We start from the raw sequence: 26,121 nt of genomic DNA, 5'->3' as shown, positions 1-26,121 counted from the left end.
CTCACATTGTTGTTCCAGCCCTCCCCAGCCTGAAAAGAGGGACTTCATTTTGTACATCTGTGTTTTTACAGAACCGACAGGACTCCGAAGAAAAATAACACCAAATGATATCACCCCAAATAACCTCCAACTGGAAACCTCTGTAGGAAACCAACTGCATAGGCTGCACTAAACCACAAGCAGATTTATTTGCCTTGCTGATACGTTTTTTGAAACAGTTATTACAAACTCCCAGATGAAAAAAGAACCAACCAACCAAACAAACAAACAAAAAAAACCAAACTCAACAGAAGAAGAGAACTTTGTAGCAGTAAACACCGCAGACAGATTCAGCATTCCTTGTACTATGTAAGCTATGTATTCAGTAGGGTACTTTCTGACATGGGTTTTGCAGCACAGTGTGAAAGGAGGCAGAGCTCCTGGTGTGAAAGTGCATTTCAGGACAAACTATGTGCTTCTTCCACCACTTCTCTCCACCCTCTAGAGCCCCTCTGAGTTCCAAGGGATGATGAGGTCTGTGCTGACAGCTTTCTGACTCAGACTCTATGTTTCTGGGCAGGCCACATGCCCACACTGCATTGTACAGGGCTGCATATCTCACACGCATTACAGCTGTCTCTGCACGACCGATATCTCACCTTCCCTGGGATAGCAGCCCCTCTGAATGAGTCTAAATATGCTTTAACTCACGCAAAACTCCATCATCAGCTTGGCTCTGGGGAGTCTTTTCTGAAGGGGAACCTCTTGTCATTCCTTTAGAAATAGGGCATAATGTTATATATATATTTATATATATATAAAAGGACAAGCTGCAGCGCTACTGAGCCCCAGTAGATCCCATTAAAACATGACTCTCTTGTGAGAGCTCTGATATCGCACACTTTGTCCCCAGATCACCTTCCCCATCCCAGATAAAGCTCTCGCTACCTCCCTGGGCTGACAAATCATCTTGTTGCTGTTCAGTTCCTCCTATTTTTTAACGATTTCATCTCACTCCAGTGCATCCTGATGCTACTCCACTGTAATCATAGGGATTAGGACAGGGATGAACTCAGCTGGTCTTGCTGGTTTCACACACGGATGGACTTGTTGAAACCAACTGCCGATGTGGAAGCTGTACTGCCTTTAAGCTTTTAAGCATAGTTGTGATGGCAACACTGTCTGCAAGGTCTCACTTCCTACTTAAACACGATATAATCTATTGAGCCACACAACTTGTGAGCCAACTCAATCTAATAAACATCCTGATAAGAAATCTGCACCTGGGTCTAGCCATCCCACAGTGCTACCATGTTTGCACCTTTTCATTGTCTGGCCTTTGCCTCTGGCTTCCAGAGCATCTTTTAAGTGACTCTTCATACCCTCTTCTCCATCCACAACATTTCAGGATACTGCATGCTCCTGCTGGCTCACAGAGGTGTCAGAAAGCCTCAAGCTCTATATTTTCCTTAGAAACTTACCATCCCATTTGTCCTTTCTGTTTTTGTTCTCTCAAAGACAATTTGCCTCAGTCAAACAGAGGGTGTCACAGACTGCAGTGCAGAAGCAAGACTCGCACAAATGCACTTCCTTAGTCTTGCTTTGCTATGAAATATCCCCTAAAACTCAAGCAAACATTCACAAGAACACACTGGGAGGAGCTTTCTCTCCCCAACGTCCTGTCCAATGCAAGAAGCAGTAAGAAATCACAGTTTAGTTTTCCTCTTTCTAGGACCTTAATCCCACACTGCTTCTAATCCTGGCTGGCTGATACTTACTGAAAGCTAAATAAGTGTCATTCATTCAGCGACCCACAGTCCTTAATTTAACTGGGTGGAAAATTCAACATTCAGTAAGAAAATGAAGTCCTCCCTTCTCCCTTCCTGAAACACCAGAGTTAATCATCAGCCCAACGTAAGCAGCATGACTAATAGAAGTGAATCAAAACCATCCCTTTCTTCCAATACAGATCTTCATACTAGATCCACGTCTTCCTTTAGTATTTGCACTTGGTAATGTTACAAGTTAATGCATGCAACATAAACCCCAAGGAAAACAGAACTCAAGTAACCACTGTCTGCAAAAATGAAGATCATCACCTCGCTCCAAGCCAGTCCCTGCACCGTGTCTGCGTGTCAACAGAAAACCATCTTCCTAATTGATTCTTTTCCAAAACCTGACCTCTATCCTGAACTTTAGCCAAAATACAACTGCATGGATAGTTACTCAGTCCTACAAAATAGAATTCCACATTCTAAAACCAAGGTTCAAAAAAGCTGTAAGAAGGCAATGGCACTCTGCCATTTGGAAACTGCAAGTCTAGGTCAGCAGAACACAAAAGCCCTTCTCCTGTCCAGCTCCTTGTTCATCTAAATGCACGGCAACCCTTACTATCACTACAGGCTGTGGGATGTAAAGGCAGAGCATGGCTCTGCCAAAGAGAACTTGGTAGATGGCAAGCTGGACATGAGCCAGCAATGAGCCCACATTGCTCAGAGAGGTGGGGGATGCCCTTGGAGACACCGCAATTCTAAATGGAGGACTGCTTCCAGACAGCTATACTTCAGCTAACCCTGCAGGCTCCAAGAAAATCATAACACGTTACGCAGCTCCTGCATCAAAACTAATCCGAGGATGCTTCCTCCTGCCAAACAACATAGCTCTTCCTAATTCCACGGGTCATAAAATAATCAGGAGGAAACCGCACGGCTCATCACTTCCTAAATCCATGGTGAAAAACATGTCCAGGTAAGGAGTGTCCCCAGAAAAAAAGCCAATGAAAGTGCTTCTACACGGACTGCTCATGGATGAAAATTGTTCTGCCCATCACTTTAAGAAAACCTTACTTCTAATTATGGTGAAAATTATATTCACAGTAACAGAAAGCTAAGCAAACAGAAAACCATGTGATCTATTCAGCAATAATGGTATGTGTAGAAAGTGATCGCATCTCCTCTCTTTCCAGATCCCTAACCTTAACTCTTGAGGAAGAAAAGAAACCAAACAAACTAGTTTGGCTCTACAAAAGCTTAGAGCAAGTCACTGCTTCCAGAAGCTCTGGGTTTTGTGCTGTTTTTATAACTGGTAAACTCACTGCAAGGAAGATTCCCTTGTGTCTGCCTTACTGGAAAAGCAACTCTACCTTCACCCTTAACTCCAGTTGCTCCACGACCACCAGTTCTCTGAAACAGCAACAAAAAAGGTCCCGGAAAAAACAGCCCTATTCATCGCAACTCCAAAGAATAAATGGAGTCTTTTTTGCATACATATTTATGCATACTTAAAATAAATACACAGAAACAATTTCATATGGGGATTAAAACATAGATATATTAGGGGGGAAAAAAAGTGCCACTTCCTTAAAGAACACCTGTTCCTAACCCCCAGTACCAGGTAAACTCCACCTAAGCAAACACTCATACCACTGACAATGTACCTTATATAAAACCATTCTCCCTCATAAATGCCATTTCCCAGTTGAGCTGTTAGGATCACAGTAAGAACTCCTGATTTTTCTTCTCACTGTTTGAGTGAGCCAGCCCTCTATGCTTTGGCTCAAAGATACGTGATGGAAACTGGCTGCTCATACCCAGTGTTTATCATTCAGAAAAGACACAGGAGACCCTTTTAGGAAAGCCAAGGTGCAAGAACTTGGGAAACTCCAAGTCAGATGTTCTTATACGTTCCTTAAGTGCCAAAAACAAAGTTTCAGGTAGAAGAGGTATTTGACTGACAAACCGCATGCAAGATTAAGGAAAATTAATTATCCAGCATTAGTTTTAAGGCCTTTGTGAATACAAAAACATGGGAATTTGTGTAGCACGTAAGTAATTTCTGGTATTTAAATTTTCTGGCAACTCCTAAAAATGTCTTTAATAATCAAGATTTTTTATGCGCTTTGGCTTTTTTCTCTTCTCCACAGAGGGCTGAAAGGCCCTGAGAGATTTTTCTGTGTTCTCTTCCTCCTAATTAATTAGATTTAAATAAAATACATCAGAAAAACAAAAAGCAAAACCCATCTTTTCCCAGAATTATTTCTGCAGGACTGCAATCAGGCTCTTAGATGTGGAGCCACCTAACAACAGAAAGCAGGCTAAGAGGGCAGGGAGATATTTCATATGATTTTATAGAAAACTGGATCCAGGCGTTCCAACTGGGCCTAGTCTCACACCAGAAAGCCACAATCCATGGTTCATGTCAACCAAAAATGCGAGGAAGTCAAGTTTACATTTGGGACACACTGGGTTTTTTTCTGCTGCTTCACTGATACATTATGGACATTGGGCACAAAATCACAACACTTAAATGAAGACTAAGCAACAAAGCAAACCAATGTATTGATGACTACATAGTCAATTCGTATACGAATATTAAATGTGTTTTTCCTCTTTAGACCTCTCATATTCACTTGGGATTCATCAAGGGGCAGCGCATATTGGGAATTCAGATAAATTTCAGCATCTAATGGTTTTGCAGCTGAAGACACGCATAAAAGGATGGAAAGCACAGCACTTTACTGAAATAAGACCCTGTGAGCACCGAGGATTTATTTTTAATATTTCTAACGCATTAAGTCTATGCTACAAGGCATTTATGTAACTCTTCTTTGTTTAGTACCACCTCCACCGGACCATAAGTACATAAGTACTTGCAGCTCCCTGAAACAAGCTCTCCTGCAGAAGCTGTCCTGAACTCACTATGGAGCCTGTATAACCTTCCCAACTGTTCAAAGAAAGAAAGACTTGACCTCATAATACCCGTGTCTCAATGTAAATTACTTTTTGATCAGAATTTGACTCCTTCAACTTCTCATTGATCTTTTTCCCAAAAAAGCAACCTAACAAATGAACAAATGAAGCGCGTTGGATAGTATTTCCTTTACTTTCAAACTCATCTTCAGCCCTGTCCATTAGTGATCCCAGTTGCCAACACACATCACAATTTGCCTAATGGTGTAAGTGAACCGATCTGAAGCTTACTAGCACCTGCTTCCATCGACAGCAGTTCACACCAGCTACCCGTGTATTTCATTGCCATTAGCTTATGCCTAAGCTAATTGTCACTGGAGGTGCTGAGCTATGTCCAGCTACTATGGAGACTTCTACTGAAAACAGCAGTCACTTCTGCTGACTCCTCCTTTGGAAACTCTCCTTGCCGAGCAATGAAAATGAAGCCTCCCCCCAGCTGACGGTCTCAGACTGGAGTATCATAGAGAGAATCTCACACTCAACTAAATTTCCATTATTTTTCTCCTCATTCTGGAAAATAATTGTATTTTCTTCTGCATGAAAAAATATATTGCCAGTATTACCTCTCCCATCTAAGCTGAAGACAACTTCCCTACCTTGACTTTGCTGAAGGCCCTGCTCCTCCTCCTGAATGCAGCACTCCCTGCAAAGAGCTCACTGTTTTCACAGCAGCTGCATTCCTCAAGTCAGCCCTGACATCCCACAGCTTCTTCCCAGGCTGCGGAACACCCCTCATTTCAGCCAGCCTGTTGTGATTAGAGCTTATTACTGCTGACTGATTTACTCTGTGATTTTTATTCCTATGCTATCAAGGAAGTGTCAGTTTTAATAAAGCACTTCTAGGATGCAGCTCTTCTCACTGCTCAACATCTTCAGTCTCGTGCTCAACACTACCCCTTTCAGCTACACCTGCTGGCTCCCCACAATGTCTAAGATCTCTCCATACATCATGCCCCTAAAGCTTACAGCCACTTTCACCTCTTTTCTAAGCACCTTCTACTCCAGATGATCTCAGAACTCAAACAAATTGTTTATTTAAATGTATTTTACTTTTCAGCTATTTTGCACTGGGGATACGTGCAGGCAGCGCTCCCTTTTCTCTTTTTTTTTGAGCCAGGCTCACTTATGAGATTCAAGCAGTACGAGGAAATCTTTTCATGAGACTGATCTGAATTTTGATTATCTAATAAAAGGCAGAACGGGAGACAAAATTGGTTTGATTTGATTTATAGTCTCTGAACCATGCTGCAAATGTAGCTCTCATTTTACACTCTCAAACCGGTTCCAATTTATTCCCGTGTGTTGTTTATGCAGATACATTTACCGAATAGTTTATCAAGTGATTTTCAGATTGGACTTGCTGCTTAGAGTTATTTTACATAAATTGATCACCAACTACCAGTTTGTTAACCTGTTTAGCACACACGCTCCAAGGGGGATAAAAAAAAAAACAAACAGTCACAGTATTATTTCTGCTCCATCAGGTCATCACAGAAGACATCATACTGGCAGAAGAAGAACTAAGAGCAAACACTGAAATTCAGAAAGATAATTCTTAGTAATAACCAAGGCACTATTGCTCAGTTGGGGAGATTTGCTTCAGTAACCCAGGCACAGCAGATCTTATGTTATAAGAAAGCTGAAATCAACATCAAGAGTACCTGTGCTAGACACTGCACAGGAACTACCTGTTCCTCAGATAACAGCATCTCTGTTTGCAGAACACTGAATGTGGAAGTATCAGATGATTTGATATCCAAGGGCTGTCCCCAAGTGCCAGGGGACACCAAGCCCTCTTGGCACGTTCCACGGATCAGAACTAAAGTCCAAAGGAGAAAAGACATGACCCAACCCTGACACCAAGAATGGGCACTTCTTATGATGCTTCTCCAAGCTCAAGACAGTCCACAGAAAAATTCTGAGAGCAAAGCAGAAACCTTCTTAAAACCAGCATTCTAAGAGCAATGTTTTAATTACTCAAATTGTAAGAAATATAGAAGGCAAAATACTATAGAGGTAACTATAAGAAATATCAGCTTCTAACCTTGTAATATACAGTAAGGAATATTACAATAATAAGCTCTGAGGAGATACAATGAAAACTATTACAGCCCCAGGAAAGACACATAAAGATGAGCATAACAATTACCTGCCTGGCAGAGAAAAAGGGAGAAAGGTACATAATTTAGAGTACCGCTGTTACTGGCTTTAAGGCAGATATATAATGAAGAGTATTGCAGTTACCTAGTTCTAGCAGAGATATAATGGCAATCATTAGTTATCTAGCTGCAAGGAGGACACGTAATGTGCAGTATTACTGTTACCAGTCCCTAAAAGAGAGTAAGAAAGAGGGGAAGAGAGAGAGGATGAGAAAACTAGACTGCTACTGAACTCCGGAAGGCAGAAATTATGGTAAGATTTGCCGATGCCCATAGCTGTACTTTCTGGCTACTCATTCACTGAGCAAGAGGCTGGGGAGAGCAGAAAGCAGTCTGACTTATGCGGTATAAGGCCAGGCTTCCAGCTGGCTGGAGCTGATAATATTCGCTCACATTTGTTGCAGCCATACCAACTTCAGGCCTGCAGAGAAAGTAGGGATGGGGAGACAGGCTGCCCCATGAGACACAAGCACCACAGTCCTACCAGAGTTAAGCATGGACCACGAGGGCTTCCTGAAATACCCCAATCAGACAGCCTGATGGTGAGGTGGCAGCAGCAAGAAGCATCGCTTCTCTGTGCACTCTTGGAATCAGGCAGGAGGTCCTGGGCCAGAGCAAGGGATGCCAACAAAGACAGACTACAGAAAATAGAACCATGGTCTTTGAGAACTCTAAGCTGTGAAATGGAGAGATGCAGTATATCTTTGTTTTGAGAGAGAGACACCTGCAGCTTTCTATGACCTTCGATGTCCTGCTCTTCTCCGCATGGAAGAACCCTACCCATGCTAGTACCAGGCCAAAGGGACAATGTCAATTTAAAAACCAAACAAACAAAACAACAACAACAACAACAAAAAACCACTTTTTCCAAATCAAGAGGTAGAAGAAGTTGATAACATAGGGGGGGAAAAAAAAGCAACTCAAGTAAGACTGCAGGAATGAAGGAAAACCATGAACTTTCTCCTAACAGATTCTAATGGCGCAGCCAGTAAGTAGCCCACCACTCTGTTTGCCACAGCGCTCCTGTTTCTCCTCATACTCGCTCTTCAAATTTAATCACTAAGAGTTTAATAACTGCCAGGGCTCAAGGACAACTCAAGCAGTCAGCTTTCATGTTAGCTCACTGAGTGCAAAGTCAGGTCTCTAAATAAGTTCTAGGTCAAGGAAAGCAAGAGAAACTTCTGTGCAAGTCAAACTAATTATTTTAATACTGTTATGACCACTATTTACTATTAATCAGGTAGAAATTATTTCAGATGTGTAACTGTATCTTGTGGAGAGTTATGTGTGTTCACCCAAAAGCCTGCCATTACACAGATCAGTAATTTTTCTTTTAACACGTGCTACTGAGAGACCTGCTAATGACCTGCTCTCTTCCTTGCAACTAGCAGCCTTGGCTATGGAATGGGATTCCTGGTGTGCAGAGTATGAGAATATGACAACATTTCCTTTCATTCCAGTATAGACTGAAAACAAACATCCAAAAATTAAGAGTTTCAGGGTAACATACAATGGCATTTCAGTACTTGTGTGCGCACTCTATAATATACGTGGCCATTACTTGAATGTTTTAGCTGAATAAAATGACACGCCATTGAAATAATTCTTTTCAAAACATTTTTTTGGCAACTAATACTTAAATATTTCAATCATCGCTACATTCCATCTCCCTGCAGAGCTGAAAATAAACATGCATCAATTCTATTATGCTGTGACATAAAATAATTTGCAACTATCTAACAAACCTAAGTAAACTCAAAACAAGTTTCCAAGCGTTCTGGTTCAGCTCCCAACCACCCGTCAGCAGAACCTTAGTAAAAGCTTTATTTGTGCATGTCTTAAATTTAAAGCAGAGCCTAAGGACAGCAGATGGGCCAAGTCAATGCTCAGCTCCCGGTAAACAAACGCTCCCTCCATTACCAGCATAAGCTATTCAATATCAGCTGCTTAGCTTTGCTTTGGAGGCAACTGAATTACTTCATACACAAATGCTCCTTCTGCATCTTTGTTTTCATTTATTTCCTGCTTGGTACCACGAACAGCAATACTGAAAACTTGTGCATGACAAGACAACCAAATGAGATATTTGGTGCAATAGTTAATTTACACTCTGTAAGCCTCCCCTACAAATTCTATTAACTGTTCTTCCTACTTTGCTGATGCTTTTTTTTTTTTTCTTCTTCTTGAGAGCACAGACCAAGAAGAATCTCTCTCCCTGGTGACTGCCATGCTTTACATCCCAGCCCCATGCACATAGGCAAACCCCACAATGAAGGCAGGAGTATACTGTTTTATTTTGAAGGGTGCCAGCTACTACTTAGCAAAACCGTACTGCAGAACAGGCAGAAGAAAGAGGTCAGAGGAGGATGTTGGATCTATGATTCAAGAGCATAAAAGGTAATAAACTTCTTTTTGGTTTCTTTTGAAAGAAATATGGCTAGAAGAGAGATGATCATACTCTCTGCTTTTGTCCCAGGCAGGAGGGAGAAGCTGAGACATAGCAGCATTTAGGACACCCCAGCGGGCAGCAGGTTTCCAGGCAGAGGCTGTCAGCCTGGGGAGGTTGGGCAAGGAGCTCCAGTGAAACAAATCCCACCCGGTTGCCCTGGCTGGGAGGGGAACTCAGCAACAGCACTGATCTTTCCTTTGAAAAACCTTTGAAATTACTTGAAAGAAAGCAACAAAAGGCAAACTCCCTGGGAAAAAAAAAAGTCACTTGCCCACCTGCACCCCACGCTCCCTCTACTGTGTGTGTAGCCAGCAGTTTAATTACTTCTGCTTCATACCCTTTTCTTCTTTACTTAGGCTGCACTGGAAATTCAGGCACATTACAGACAGCTCCCTCAGAGAACTACTTGAACCAAGATTCAAATGGTAATACTTCAAACCTGTGAGCAATCACTGCTGGCCTCATCATGGTGCATTCAGCATTCCAATGCCTTATATTGCTTTTTAGTTGAAAACACAATCCTCTGGATTTCTGCTGTATTTTTGTCAAAGATTGAGGTCGAATCCCCACACAGTGCATCACATCCTGCTGTCCCGAGGGCTAACAAGGATCTAACTGCGACACACAGAGTTTTCCCAGAAGAGAGGACTGACTCCTGGTAGAAAAGGGCCAGAAGAACACACGTGAAAATAGCCTGGGTAGGATCAAGGGTCTCAGCCAGGAGAGGCTGGATATTCCCTATCCCTGGACCACACTTTGTCCATCTGATGAGCACAAAAACTTGTATCAAGAGGTTCTTTGACCACTCCCACACATAAACACTCATTACAACTAAAAATCACAGCTTCTACAAAAAAGTTTTCAGTTAATATTATGCTATTAGTCACAGCCAAGTTGTGGGAAACACAAGCATCTCAACAGAAGTGGGTGACTCCCAGAGTAAGAGAATGTGGGGATGGGGTCCTTGCGTGCATAAGGAACAATCTCCATAACCTGATGAAACGCTGGCATTGGATTTATACCATTAAAGCAGAGACAACCAGCACTCACGGTCATATGATCACCTACTTGTTTGTCCACATACAGTGCTATGAATTCCGCAGTCTTCCTGCCTCTTGGAAACAGATACACTTTCATTATTTATACTTCCCCATCAAGTGTATTACTGTCTTCTCATCAAAGTTTGTCAGCAGACGTTTCAAAGGTTCCTTATCCAAGACAAAGTACATCGTAGTTCAAGGGGATACAAAAGCAGTACAGAAATCCTCTATTAAGTAACCAGACAGAAAACCAACATATGCCTCCTACAGATTAGCTTGATTTTCTTATGCTTTTTAACTCTTTAAGGACAGCACCCTGAAGCTTTATGTCATTCACTACACTAAAATAAGAACCAAAGGCCCCTTTCAAAGAAAACTCTTTTAAAGACAGCTTGCTGCAGGCATGTTTCCCTGAACCATTCTGTTCTTCTACCTAGAGACATCTTCCTCATAGAAGAAAGAACTAAGATGTATATGGCTATGATATAACAGGATTTTTTATTGACTGCCTGTCTCTACATCCACAAGAATTCTGCCAGAGTACATAGAGAGCAACAGTAACGCAGTCACACAGTGCGCAAACAGCCCTTAAATAAATGATTTAGGAAGGAGTAACACACGCTTAATAGATGTTTTAATAAATGTTTAATCAATTGTTACAAACCAGGAGACTGCTTAAAGCCATTTAATTCTCAGAGCTGCTGAATGGAGGACAAGAGGGAACAGTGTACTGTAAATATCAGTTTTCAGGGGCAACATTGCTCATCAACCATTGCCTTCCAAGCCATGTGGTCAACGCCTGTTGCCTTTGGAAAGAGCACTGCAACACAAATACATCTCTTATACGCAATTTCTGGTAGCCTCGAGGGTGCAAATCTCGTTACTCATACAGAAGGAAGAGCATTAGCTCTGGGCCTGTTAATTCTGCCATCCGACACAGGCTAAGCAGCCCCTTTCTACTCTGTGCCATTGCCAGTTTTGCCTGTCATTTGTGAGAGAATCGCAAGACTATCTACAGGAAAGGAACGTGTTCACTTCCTGATGCACGGCCTTCACTTAAATCCCATTTCCCTCCCAACAGAAGCTGACGGATAAAGAAAGGGGCATCCTGAGTACCAAGCACATCCAAAGCCAAGACAGTACCCTAAAAATTGGAGAGACAACACTGCTTGTGGGGGTAATTTACCACTGAGTACACAAGCAATTCCAAGCTGTCTGGCATGGTGCACAGAAATACACCTGAGCTGGCTTCAAAGGCTAATCCCACAGCACAGAGGAAGTGGTCAGGCTGAGGAGGCTGCTCAGCTGTCAGCAGCAAATGTTCCATACATGATGACTGGCTTGATGAATTCCTTGGGGTAGAGGATTTTTTCCATACCAAGAAAGCTAGATTCGCCCACAGACACAACCCTTATAAAGTTGCTGCACTACACCCTGAAGCTGAGACAGAGAAAGGCTCAGATGCAAGCTTGGTGAGTAACACAGGTCTGAAAGTGAAACAGGCTGAAAAATATGAAGGACATGAAAACTTCGGAGAAATTCACGGTTGTTTCTGGGGAACATCACATTATTCGGCTATTTAGAAACAAAGTGCTTCGAAAGCACGTTATGCTAGTCAGAGGATACTAGTTCAAAAGTAAGATTCTCATTTCGCACACTGACAGATGCAACATTTCATTAGCTAGGCTCCTCAGTTTTAAGCAGAGATTTTCAAAGCTGCCATCAAGAGCCCATCTTCCACTTCCTTTACAACAAACAGAATGTGGCCATCTGAGTTTACAGCAGGCTTTGAGCCTTTCCTTCTTGAAAACTTGCCTGCCTTTGAGGCAGCACTTTGCACTGTGTCCCAGAGAAACTATTTTCCAGTCCCAAAGTAAATGAGGACTTCTGCAGGAGCACTAGTCTCCAGCAATTAGCATGGCAGTCATCCTCGCAAGGCAAGAGGACAGCGCTGGTACAGACAGGACAGCTGGCACCAGGGAACGGCACACATTTCACCCGCTGACAAGTTGACAGGAGCAGGGTTCATTTTCACCCCAGGACAGCCAGGAGTATGGCATGGACTGCCATAGAGGACAGCCAGAAAGCAGAAGGGTTTTGCCTCAAAAACCTGCTTTTCCAGCAAAGAGAGTTGGCCACTGGGTTGCTTTGAGAATTGAAACACATTACCACTACAGAACACACAAACTAAAAAAAAAAAAAAAAAGAAGATGGGCATGCGTTATCACTATCAATGATAAGCAAAATATTAAATTCCACTGAAGAATCATGTTAATTCTGATGACTGTCACAGCACTTATATCCTGAACATAAGTCCACACAGGGGATGAACAGCAGCTCCATGCAGGCAGCCTAAGCTTCCCATGCACACAGCAAGGCCTGACCCCTGCGACTAGAGAACACTGTGCCAACGCTTGCTGGCATAAAGAATAAAACAAGCAGCATGCTGATCTGTCGGCTCTCTACTCGGGACAAAATACCACCCCAAGACACCCATTTTTATATCGCTAAGTCACCTGACCATAGCATTTCTAGCATTACAAGCATCAAGCAAGACACTTAACAGCATTTTCCCGCAGACAGGCCTGAAAGTCAAAGCAGTGTACTTCCTAAAATCTCCAGCAGGACCCTGCCTGCCTTCACCCAGGCTGAGCTGAGCTTTTCACGTATTTTTTAAAAGGATTTAAACACACAGATCTATGGAAGCTACAAGAATCACTGTTGAGACAGCATGGAACTGAATAGGGATTCATCTAGGAAAGTTTGGAAGTCTTTTTAGACTGCAATCCATGCTGCTCAGCTCCATACTGCAGCTAACACTACTATGATGAAGGGGTTTTCTGTTTTGTTTTTAATAACATTGACCAATTCTATAGATGCTGTTTCCCAGTGAGCTCGGTACACGCTTTAAGTAGGTCAGTTTTTAGTTCCAGGCCTCCAGCCCTTTCTTTCCATTTAAGGAAAAAAGATCATTTTCTCATATGCAGTAACATTGAAAGCAATATTTTTTAAGCTTCCAGGGAATGAAACCAGAAGTGGGACAAGGCTTCTTAAAAGAAGGCCCCCCCAGAAAAACAGTGGCTAAGTTGTAACACTCCAGGGGCCTATGAGCGAACTGGTCAGTTTTCCTCAAAGAAGGAAAACAACAACAAAAAACAAGACAAAAAAAACCAAAAAACAGAAAACAAAAACATCAGTTTTTAGTATTTCTGTTTTCTAAATAGCTCAATTTTGCTACAAGCTGGGATTCATAACAACCATTCTCTGCCATGCAGCCACCTGATTCCCCCAAGCCCTCCAGCCCCCTGTCAGAGCCACGCACTCCTGTGAGGGGTCTCACCCTCAGCCCCCCAGTTCCCCACTGTTGCAGCACCCTGAGCCTATACCCATTGTCCTGTGAGCAGCTCAAAGATGGTTCCTGCTACAAGAGCTGCATGGATAACAAGAAAAATGATGGAGAGGAACACAGAGGAGTAAAAAAGCTACAGCAGAACCTCCTCACCCAGTAGAGAAAGCAGAGCTATCTCCATCATTACTTTGCTATTACCAGCACACGCCGCAGGGCTGAGGACCGGCACAAACCTGCAAGTGACAGACACATTGATAAGAGTTCTCATGGTGCACCAGCAGACACAGAGCTTATTGCTTCTGCCACATCAAGCCAGCGCTGGCCTCGATAGCGCTTCTAAGAGAATATTCTCGCTTTCCATAGCTGCTATAATCACCCCACAGATCAGATGGTAGAGGGTTGAAGAATACTAAGCATCACTAAATAAAGCAATCAGGAAAAATACAGTGCAAATGGGACAGGCTGATAGCAGGGTTTCTAGTCAGTCAGGTTACAGTTAAACATCAGGCAGCAACAGTCATTTTTCTTTTTCCTGCTAATACACTGTGGGCTAGCAGCACAGCTCATGGAGAAGCACACCAATGTGCTCTGGCTGCTCCCCCCTCAGGCAAGGGGCTTCACTGGAACAGGACCATGCTCTGCATCTTCAGTCCACCACCCTGCCGAGCAATGCAAAGGCTCTGCACAGAGACCCACTTGTTGCTTTTTGCAAGGACTGCCCCTAACCCTGCTCAGTTCCCACACAGACCACCACAAACTGGCAGGCCTTTTTCCAACAAGCAAGCCCAATGTTTGCAAATCACTACAACACACAGTGAGGTAAAGCATGTCGATCACAAAGCATGTTCACAAGAACATACAGAATTTCCATGGTTATTTTTTTATAAACCCTCCCCACTAGGTTTACACAGACTTACATCTAGTATTAATGCTAAACCCAAGAGATATGCAGACTGAAATAACACTGGACACTTCTTTTCAAGCTTGAAACCACAAAGAAAGGCTACAAGTGTCCACTAAGGCCACTTGTTAGCTGCAAGCTCCCTGCAGACAGATTTTTCTCCTCAAAACAGTTTCAACCCAGGCAGCTCTGAGCAAATTCAAGTGCTATTTCCTGCAGCTGTTACCTTGGGCAGAGCACAGGGCACTCAGCCCGCGAACAGAGCAGGGCTCCCTGGTCTGCATTAGCAAGCAGTGGTTCCCCTTTTAAGATTCAGATGACATTATGAGTGGGTTTAGGTACCCAGCAGCTATCAATTAGAATATCACGGTCTTTCTTACTGTTCCCTGAGAGTGATTTATAAAAACATCACCCAGGCAGGAAAAACAAACAGCTTCAGGTGTGTCGTAACAGCCCTGCTTGCCCACATCGGACCAGAGTACTTAAAGGCTCGGATAAATGGGATTTATTACATTGAAATGTTTAAACGTAACCTGTGTTTTACCTAACATGTGCTGCTGGATCGGGAGTAGCTCTTTTTCTCTTATCCTCCTTTTATTACTGCGAGATGTGAAGTTCTCACTTCATGAAGGTTTACGATTTTGCAGCAAAATGGTGTTTGAGAGGTTTATTTGTGAAAGCTGAATTCAAAGAATCAAACGCTTACGACTGTCACTGCCTTTGTTCTTTGTTAATCTTTGAAGATAACAGATTTTTAATAACATTCCTCCACGTATCCTACTCCAGTAGCAGACAAACTACTCTGACAGCTAGACAGCAATGACAGCATTCAGTGAGCAGAAAGCTGTATTTTTAGAGCCACAAGACAGAAAACTGAGCTATATAGATTATGAACTGTTATTAATCTGCAGAACAAGGCACGAGAGCCAGGTACTGTATTGATTATCAGTTACTGAACCTAGATAACCACTGCCCAGACCCAAATCACAGTAGCTACTATGAATCCTGTGAGATTTTAGGTTGCCTAAAAATCACCGAAACTTACCTTGCTACTTAGAATTCATTTTTTTCCATGCATTTTGAGGCCCTCATTTGAGAAGCTTTCCAACTCATAGAAGCTTTTAAAATAATGAACCTGAAGGGACACACTGAATACACCATTTGATAATTCAGTCCCTTGACTGTGTCTTTTCTACTGCAGACAAATTGAGTAAAGCCAAAGGTTTGACCACCCTGAAATACTACGTATGTTTCAATATCTAATTTTATGGGCATTGCACTTTAAACCAGTTTCATATCTTCTTCTGTTAAAAATACTGCCTTTCTTCCAGCCAGTAACCCAGAACAGACATACAGCAAATCAGACTCTGTGCAGGCACAAACATATTACATGACTGGACCAACTCACGCATCTGACCACATACAAGCATGTTTTCCTTCAAAAAAATAAAACTTCAGCCCACACCAGTTCTCTCATCTCCTGGGATATGCTCATCTTCACAACAAACTACAGCCAGAACAGCAAGCACTCCTACTGTTCACATGGGCCCATCTCTCCCAAAGCTGTAACCCAAAGCTAACAGTGCAGCACTTCTTCCTAAGTGCCACAGCTTGCTCGTACAAGTCAGAAGACCAAATTCAAAAGCAAAGTTCAAACATCAATTGGTGACATATGCCCAGACAGTAGTAATCCTCCTATATGGGACACATGTTTGGAAGCTGCTGGAAAACTCAGCTTTCTGCTTGAAGTGTTCATTTCCTCTCTTCCTAAAAGGCAGCTTACAGTACAAGAGGATAGCCTGAGTCAGCACGAGTGGGGTAATGTAGCTGCAAAGCTGCAGGACTCACCTGAAGGAACGCCCCAGCTGAGGTCAGAGACAAGGTCCCAGACTGCAGCACCTACTTTTATTGCCTGCTCCTTAGCCTTTGCCTCTCACAAAGCCCCCTCCAGCTAACTATCTGACTATCATACTTGATTTTCATGCTCGCCTTTAGCAACCTCTGTGAGCATTGCTGTGTTGCAGGAACTGAACTTTTTTTTCCAGGAACCATTTCAGTCCCAGCTGGATGCAGCATCACTCAGATTCTGCAGCCTGAAGCCAGCAAGAAAATGGTTTGGACCAGAGTGTTCCACTCACAACTTCCCTCAAAGCCACACTTCCAGCACACCCCACAGCTCTGACAGGTACCTCTGGTCTGTCCCAACCCACAATCTCTCACTTTCCATCCCCGTAACATCTGAGCTAGCGGGATCTGAAGCTCAGCTTAGCATTAAGTACCTCAAATCCACTGAATAGAAAGGAAATCCTTTGGCACTTAAATCAGTTGATCTCTCTGGTACATCAGAAACTAGAGTCAACAGCTTTCAAAAGCCCAGAGCATGATATTGCACACTGAGGTTCTAGTATCAGATCAGATCCCCGTGACTTGTCATCGACCCCACAGTTTCTACGTTTGTTCCCAACATTTTGAATGCTTCTGCTTCAGGAAATCCTGACTAGGCCTTTCAGCCTCCCATAGCAATAATGTTCAACTCAAGTAACCACTTAATTTCACTCACCTCCAAATCATTTCCACGAGATGCTGCTCAGTTGTTGACCTCCGTTTTATCAATGATATTCATCCTCAATTCACAACTGGAAGGAGGAACAAAAACAGAGAAGACTATATTAAAAACACACATGAAGAACACATTTAGCCAGGATTTTCTACCAAGTCATCTCTAGGGTTAAGGAACCAACTCCTCTATCTGTACTATACCGAGTCCTTCTGCACACGTTACTCCGAGATAGTTGCTCCCTTCTATTTAATCTTTGGTTAAGTGCTAAAATTATATTCTCTCCTGTTTTTTCATCCCATAAAAACAGACTACTTGCTTTTGCAACAGTTTTAATGTCACAAGAAATAAACAGACAATAAGGTTACCGATCTCCGTGAGAAATGAAAGCACTAATGATAGCTTTCCTTCTCAAAACCCTCTTGTTTCCCCCATTTGCACTCCACAACTGCGACTGCTCCCTAAGGGGCAGCCAAACTGTTTATTGTGCTTGTTAAATAACACTCATACTCTTATTTAACTTCTTTCTTTTAAACAACCAAGTTAGCATTCCTAAAAAACACTGGAAGCTGAAGTGGTCTCCTAAGCTCGTTTTGCTGAGGAAAGCATAAGTAAGTGCTTATAACACAGTATTTGCTGTAGCAGTAGTCTCTACAGACTGCCCTTCTGCTATGGACTTTTAAAGGGTACCATCCATATGTATGTTTCTAAACACATATGTATGTTTCTAAACACAACCGCTGATTTCAAATACTACTTTGGAGGCAACAAATCTTACACACTGCACAGTAAGGTTTGTCTTTTTGATTTCTTAAGATGGAAAACATTTCAAGAATTGCTTTCAAGGCACTTTTAAACTGAATTCATTAATTAGATTAGAAATGGAAATCAACAGGCAGAACAATAGAAGCTTTAAGAAACTCAAACTCCCTTTTTGTAGTATCAGAACAGCGCAGATCCCTCAAAGAGGCAATTCCCTGAAATCCATAGCTCTGCACAGACAACTGAATCATTTCTGTGGCTGAAAAGGAGCTGCTTTTTCCTCTCTTTCGCTTACCATCACTCATTATTGCCATCACTTCCCTTTTTAGAACACTATCTATGAATATCTGAAAACCATTAAGTTAACAAGTTTCAGAGCCAAGTTTGTTCACTAGGGACACGACGACTCTTCAGGATATTCCACAAACAACCACCATGCATACTATGATCTGGGGGAGGCTACCATCAGCCCAACTCCACCGGTCCTCGGTCAGGCCAATGGGGGTCACGGGTCAGCTGCCCACAGCAGCACAGGACATTGGCCTGCATCCAGTGCAGGGGGGGCCCCAGCAGTGTCAGCTCTGCCCAGTCCTTTACCATGTTCTAAAAAGAGGAAGCAGAGTTCACCTTCCTTCGTCATCTTCTCTGGGTGAGAAGGAATAGGAAACACTGCTTTCATTTTACTAAAAGAATGCAGCCTGTTAGGAGCTTAGAAATCTTAAAAGCCTTTTGAGAAGAGATGCCTTTTAAGAGGAATCTTTCAAAAGAGATAATGGGCTGTTATTAAAATTACATCTTACTACCTGAAAAGGACTCAAAATCAGATGGACTACCCAGAAAATTTCCTTCCATGATGCAGGAGCAACACTGCCTACCTGCAAAGGGAACCATCTCTCTAATAAACAACAAGACAGGTACAATGAAGAAGGCACACATCTTCCATAGTCTCCTTTCCCTTATGGCCAGCAGAGGCTCACAGCAAGCTGCACGACCACTCCCTTCCAGTTCTAGGTCACGCAGGGATGTCTTTCAGTGGCAGAAAGCTGCTCTTGAGCTAATGGTGCCTACTGCTGCTGCTACGAGCTGATTTTCATAAAGGATTGGCCTCTGGCCTTTAGAGCAACTGGAGCCAAATGGCACAGCAGAAATGAGGGAGATGCGAGGATTGAACTGCGCGAGTCTGAAAAAAAACTAGGGGTAAAGAGAAGAGACAGCACCACTAAGCCCGAGGCACTGCTGATTTGAAAGGTCTGACAGAATCAGTACGTCAATTTCCCTGGGTGAAAAGCATCCTACAGACTTCAGAAATTTTTATCGGCCACAGCACAGCATAAAAATAAGCATAAATGCATCTTTGTTATTGCCCTCTGCCTAGTGCTCAGCTAGCAATCCCCAAGCCACATCCTTTGCCACTCTCCATCAACACAGCAGAGAGAAAGAGCAAAAAACTGGATTGCAGCTGCTGCAAGCCAACGTGCTCCGCTGAGACCAGGCATCCTCACAGCAGCTAGAAATGCTGGAGATGGAGGAGGGCTGAGCAAGCAACATGTGTCACAGGCTGGGAGATTTAAGAACCAGAGAAGATAGACCAACTGCAAGTTTCTGGAAGTAGGGTGAAGGGTGGGTGCTGTGTGACACCTGAGATTCAAGTCTTCACCCATGTTCAGGAAGACGAGACATCCAGTGGTATGATAAATTCTACACTGAAGCCTCATACAGCTGTTATCTCCCATCCTTGCATTGCTTTATTTCACAGGAAACAAACGAAAAGGTGAATTAAACTGTAGTTTGATCGCATCAGTTTGAAGGTCGAGTTCCTGCACCACCCGCAATCAGCCATAAGAAATAAGATGGGACTTTTCCAACACAATGTCAAATGTTGGCTTTTCCCACCTCAAATATCAAACAGTCACAGTGTTCAGTTTGCTTGATCACTATCCAGAAGCTGACATTCACAAGTATTTACAACACTTCAGTTTATAAGCAAAGACCTCGTTTCTACTGTTTCTTTCACAGGGTCACCCAAGTTTAGGAAAAATCAAACATTTCTCCTTCCTTTGTTTCACACATCAGCCCTAATAAGGATCAAAGAACAAACAGCGGGGAACAATGAATTCTCTTTGCTAGCAGGGGATTAGCATTACAGTTCTTAAAACCATGGACAGAAGCAGTTAGTGGAAGCATGCTAATGCCAGGTAGTCACTTAGTTAGGTTTTCCTTTTTTCCTTAAATGAAAACCAATATCAAAACTCAAAGCAACAAGATCACAGAGAAAAATACAGATCTTCCACTCCTGAAAGATGTGGCTGCTGGAAAACACACTGAAAATACACAAAGTGAAGTGAGATTCTCCACGGATAGGACTGTGATGCTCACAAATCTCATCACACCCCCCCTGTCCACAACTTCTCCTCCCTCACAAGCCACACTGTGCAGTCTAGGACCTACTGAGCACTTGCCAGAAGACTCCCAGCACACAAGGAATTTAATTCGGTGATCCACACAGCTCTCACCCACAGGCAAGGTTTAGTTCGTGCAACCTGAAAAGCAGTCACTCAGTTTCCCACCTGCTGGCTGCATTTGAGCCAGCCTCTTAATACGTCCCCTAGTGCTTCTCTTCAGCTGAGCACAGCAAGGTCCTCAAGCTTTACCTCTTGAGCACTATGCAGAGGTTCAGTTACACTGGAACACATCCTGAATGCATGAAGAAATTGCTGGGACACACTGCCAGGGACTACAGCTGCTCAAGGAGCATGTCAGATCCAACTTGCAACAGAGTACAACAGATAATGAAGTGAACAAGGAATTATTAAAATTTTCTTTAAGCATTTCAGTCTCTAGAACACCAAAAGAAACCAACAAAGCACATAAGTCATGCCTTTTGGGACATGAGCTCCAAGTCTATTTTGGAGACTGCTTTTCTTGCAGATGCCATACCATAAGAATTCATGTGTAATCCCTATATTAAAAAAAAATTGTTGGAATAACTGTGATCAGTCATTAATATTATTCCTATTTATAACATGTCGCGACTAGTACTGACAAGGGTGAAGTAAACAGCTTTGCTTTAAGTAAAGCATCAGATAAGTGTTCAGATCCCACTTTGAGATTCAGACCAGCTTTGTAATGAATGTCTCCACCAAGCAGCTTCTACTCAAATCCATCCACTGCATATGATATGTGACTCAGCTTCACGGACTTGCTGGGTCTTGAGAGCAAACTTGTGACTCCCTCACAATATAAGGACGGATAAAGACAGACGGAAAAGGTAGTGGAGAAAAATGTAAATTGACTTTCCTACAAATGTGGAATAGAATTAGAGCAAGGACTTCTTGTGTGGAAAGCAGCGAAAAGAACTAGAGAATGCCCTACTTCTTCTATCCTGCAAAAGCCACAGGAGAACGAGGGGGATGCAGAGAGCATTACACCAGAGCAGCGCTGCAGCAGGATTCCCTGTGGCTGAGCAGCAACAGGGCTATGAGAGGGACATCTGAGAAGTCCCTTGTATGAGCAGGGACAGAAAAGTCCTTTACAAGTGATTGGAAGAGAAACTTTAGTTCTGAAGGACGTACAAAGAGCTGCATTTAATAGGAACACAGAAAAGGGTGCTCCTGTTAAAAAGTATAAGATATGCATAATGAACAACAACAAAATCAATAACAAGGTTACTCCAGTTACCACAGCCTCAAGGCAATAGTTATATAAGTACGTGTGAAACACACCAAGATTATTTCATTGATATAGCGCTTGTTAAGTAATTCAATTACTACGCACAAGCCTACATCAAACAGCTACACGTTCCAAAGATATCTTTGGCATACCTCCCAAAACTGAACCTTCATGCATCTTTCATATGGCCAATATGATTAAATTTATGTGTACACGTAGCAGAACAAGTACTTTAAGTAATAGGACATAATCCTAACAGAAGCTTTTCATTTCTCTCTCTCTCTTTTTTTTTTTTTTTTTTTTGTTTAGGAGGAGAAAAAAATAAAGGACTTAACAGAAAAAGGAAGTATGGAACAAAAAGAGGAAAGTGCAGGCATCAGAACATACCAAGCACTGATGGTAATGAGGAATGATCCAAGGCCTGCAACTGAGCACGGATATCCTCTCCCTGCACTACCGTAAGTTTTGTGTCCCACCTGCACCTATGAGAATCCCATCACACACAGCCCCTGCACAAGCACCAAGATGCAGAATGAAGGCTCCAGTTACAACTCGCTTCTTCTAGACGTCAGTCCAGTGCATCTCATCATCTGCGTCTTCTTTCTGTACCGAGGTCAATTCTGGAAAGGACACTAGACTCCTATCCAGCTGTAGCAAGCTGCAATCTACTTGATACATTTATTATTTTAACAACATTATATTTAGGCATTTAGAACTGAATGGCCACGTCCTCCTCCAAATTCCTCTCAGCTGGATTATACAGCCTTAAACACCAGCCTTTAGTCCACTAATCTGTGGACCTGAAGCTTTTATTCAAAGAAATCAGCGTTCTCTTTAGGCCTTATTTTCTATTGTCTCCCCACCCTCAATAAAGCAAAGGGTGAGCAGAGATTTAACAATGATGAATATACTCATGTAACACTCATAAAACCCCCTGATATTAAAGGGCACACTTGACAAAAATGGTGAGAGTGCTCATAAATGTTACCACCTACTACACATTTGCAAATTAATACAAATAAAAAGTCGACCACATGGATGAAATAAATTCACATGCATGTCCCCCATTAAGCAGATGACTTCTTCATTAACGTCTATGACTATGGAAGATAATAGCCTTTGTTTCTCAGCAATTACATTTACTAAAGGCAATACAGAAGCTGAAGCACTGAAACCATCTTTCCCTCTGCCTGCTTTGTGGAAATCCCTGCTCTAAACACAGCAGGAGCAACAGGACTGAGCTCCATGGTCAGAGAAGCACCAGCCACATGCACGTGGATGCCCTTGCTGTTCTGCTCATTGTCATGAGAGCTCACAAAGGCTCCCACTTCCTTCATTGGCCTGCCTAAACCAGATCTGTCTCAAAAGGAAAAAAATAAAATAATAATAAAATAAAAAAATCAATAGTTACACCAGGACTTCCAAACTATCCATTTAATTCCATTAGTTTGTGGTGACCTGCCTAAGAGCCACTGCTAGTCTAGGGAACAGACTAGATGCATTCTCCTTTCTCATTATATTTTGTAGGGGTCCTGGACAATATTAGATGCAGTGTTTTGGAGTCACACTCCAGCATTTGTCTGTGCAATGTTCTCCTCCAGGCAAATCTACTGTGCATTGTAAAGGCAGCAGTGCAAGGCTTTGAAATGCCAGGCCCACAGAGCACCGCTGTGACACAAAACAAACACTGATGGAGCCAGCACACACCAGCTCCTCCACAGCTAAGTAAAAGAAATGCTGCAGAGAAAGCTCCTGCAGGGAAATCTTCCTTACAAAGGGACTTTCTTCCTTCACTGAGTTGTTCCTTAGCCTTAATCATGAAGGCTGCCCCTCCAAAGTATCCTGAAGCGCTGCCACTTTTGCTAGTGATCATTCTGCTAACTGTACCAAAATCTGACTTCTAAGCTTGCAAGCCAAGGTATCTGACAGCACCGACTCCTATCAGGTAACATCAAGACAGTGCCTCTTGTCAAAAAGTTGAAGCACTCCCCCTCAGAGCTCTCCTACATTCTCCAGGCTTGGTGCATCCCTGCACTAAAGACACGGGGAAGATATTGCTGGGAAGAGCAAAGAATCCAGATTGCCATTGCATCATAACTTCAATTAAGGAAACAGAGTAAAATGAACCCTTTATAGATCTATATATCTTACAGATCTATATTGCTCTACCCTGTAGAATGGGTATAAATCCTTAAGTAAAATCCTACCAACTATTCCTGGTCACCTCTTGAGCCTTCCTAGTCTGTAACAAAGACCCCTATGAGATTAACACAGGCTACCCATACAGCATTTACACGTCTAGAACATGTTGTTAGACAATTACTGCAAAATTTATTTCACCTTATATTCAGCCTTTTATATTAAAAACCTGGCCTTTGGGGCATTTTTGTCTCCAGCTTTTTAAGTGCAGAGTTTTCTCTTGCATTGCTATTCCAGTTACTACAAAGGCAATAATCAGTTCATAGTAGGGCTCACAAAAAAAAAAAAACAAACCCAGGGTCACCTTTGCTTTTTGCTTTGCAAGGGTGCGGTTCCAACTGTACACACCTTACCTCCAAAGGAGCTCAAAGACATTGTAGAAAATGCAACAGATGGAACCATGCAGTGGTTAAGACTTGCACCTTCTGTCACTTTCCCAGAGCAAAAGCTACGCTAGTAGCCCAAACTTTCAAAGCACTGCAGGCTAAATGATGATCAAATCTGAGAGAGAAGAGGAATGCTCTAACTTACCAAGTGATGTATGGGGCAATGCTACCTTCAAACCTTTTAGTACTGTAAGTAACCAGTTACAAACCCACCATAGTTCACTGTATAGCCCAGTGAACAGAGCACCGCAAGGAGATTACTTGGAATGGCTGCTTCCTCTCTTGTGCCCGCTGTCTGCACAGCCTACAGCTGTCTCAGCCTAGGCCCTGCCTCCTACTGTACATTTATGTACAGCCCTGTATCAAGGGGCAGGGGTCTCGGCTAACAATGCACATACACAATAAACTGTGCTGGATCCCACCAAACCTTTCAGCAGAGGCAAGAACATCCCTAGTCATCTGAGACCATCTCTGCATCCATATTTTTCACTGGAAAACCACCACAGAAGAAAGTGACTCCAAGAAACACAAAGCACTTAATGGAGACAAATCAGTCATTTCAGCCCATCTCTCGACAGGCACCCCTAATGCTAGTCTTCATAAGACCTAGTCAGGCTGAAGGCTTCCTCCCCGACCCCCTTCCTCCATCAGCAGATGAGAGAACAAACGCCTCAAGCCAGGAAAAAATAAATATTTCAACTATGTTAACCTACATCCTCAAGCAAACAACTTTTTCAGGCTCTAGCCTCCCCGTACAGAACCACTTATGCCAAGGAATGCCAGCTGAAAGAGCACGCCCTCTCCATCCTCACCCCATTCGGTACTTCCTGTGCCCTAAAGTTTTCACAGAGCTGAGCAGCAAAAAGATACATGAAAATCACCCCTCAAGATGGATGCAAAGGTGTGTTACTTGTGTTTCGCTGTGACTTTTGTACTGTAGTGCCCCAACCTGGCCTGCAGTATGCTAAAACTTTTCTAGGGTACTGCCACTGCTGCACCAGCAGCAAACAATCATTTGATCATTCCCTGGTTAACTAACCAAGAATGATGACTTACCCAACTCGAGTTATCTTCTTCTGGACCTTGCATCATTGTATCATGTCTCAATCTGGAACCCAGGGCCTTTGTTGCATCCTGGAACACTAAGGAGAGAAAATGCAGAGGCAGCCTTGGGCAATAGCCTGCAGAGAAACAGTCATGACAGCTATAAGACAGGTGCTCAGCTGCTTTGCTTGTTGACCCTTCCAGTAAGTCAGGTTTTACAACTGGTACTATTAGCTATAGAGCATTGAACATATGTTTCAAGCACCACACTGAGACCCCCTGTGCTCTGCAATCGCTGCTGTTTTGGTGGCGCAAACCTCAGCAGCTAGATGCCAACTAGCTAATGGTTTGCACATGATGCTCAGCTGTTGCCATGACAGGACTGTCTGAGCCTGCTAACTGGGTGGTTAGGTTCCCAGAGACATAAATATGCTTCAGCAAAGCCTTAAAGCAAGAGATTGCTCCAGAAGATGCTCAGCAAAACATGCCACCCCACTGTAATGCTCTGTCTAGATACCACTCCCAAAGCAGATACTCCTCCACTGAAGGAGCAAAGAAGGTGTTACCTCATTGCCTGCAGGGTACACACAGGGTACAGCAGCTCAGGCTCTCTGCACCTTAATGACATTCGGAGGCTTTATGACTTCACACCTCCAGTTCTTACCAAGCAATAACTGCACCCATGATGATGCAACAGCAAGATGGGGGTGAAACTCAACAACAGCCTCACACACCAAGCTGGCAGGCAGTGTATTTACCACCAAAGGCAGAGAAGCCAGGCAATAAAAGCAACCACAGCTCAAAAGGTAATCTTTCTAAACACAAAAGGCTTACTGAGAGATGAGCAGGAACTTGGAGTTTTTCTCTGAGTTGGCTTCA

The 26,121-nt window shown here is 43.0% G+C and overlaps 1 long non-coding RNA gene across 3 annotated transcripts in view; it reads right to left on the bottom strand.

The window, feature by feature from the left end:
* LOC116653688 overlaps window positions 1-25,874 on the bottom strand; it is a 32,916-nt gene extending 7,042 nt beyond the window's left edge. For 2 of the 3 annotated variants that reach the window (XR_004308023.1, XR_004308024.1), the window contains exons 1-3: window positions 25,809-25,874; window positions 25,255-25,340; window positions 17,186-17,261 (exon numbers count right to left, since the gene is read on the bottom strand). This is a non-coding gene — a long non-coding RNA (uncharacterized LOC116653688). Of the gene's footprint in view, window positions 1-17,185; window positions 17,262-25,254; window positions 25,380-25,808 lie in introns of all 3 variants that reach the window. The other variant, XR_004308025.1, reaches the window with a different exon arrangement.
* Window positions 25,875-26,121: the final 247 nt, after the last annotated feature.

Source organism: Coturnix japonica, chromosome 7, assembly GCF_001577835.2.
Source record: "Coturnix japonica isolate 7356 chromosome 7, Coturnix japonica 2.1, whole genome shotgun sequence".
NCBI lineage: Eukaryota > Metazoa > Chordata > Aves > Galliformes > Phasianidae > Coturnix > Coturnix japonica.
Note: the sequence above shows the minus strand (reverse complement) of the source record. Positions and strands in the feature narration are given on the sequence as shown.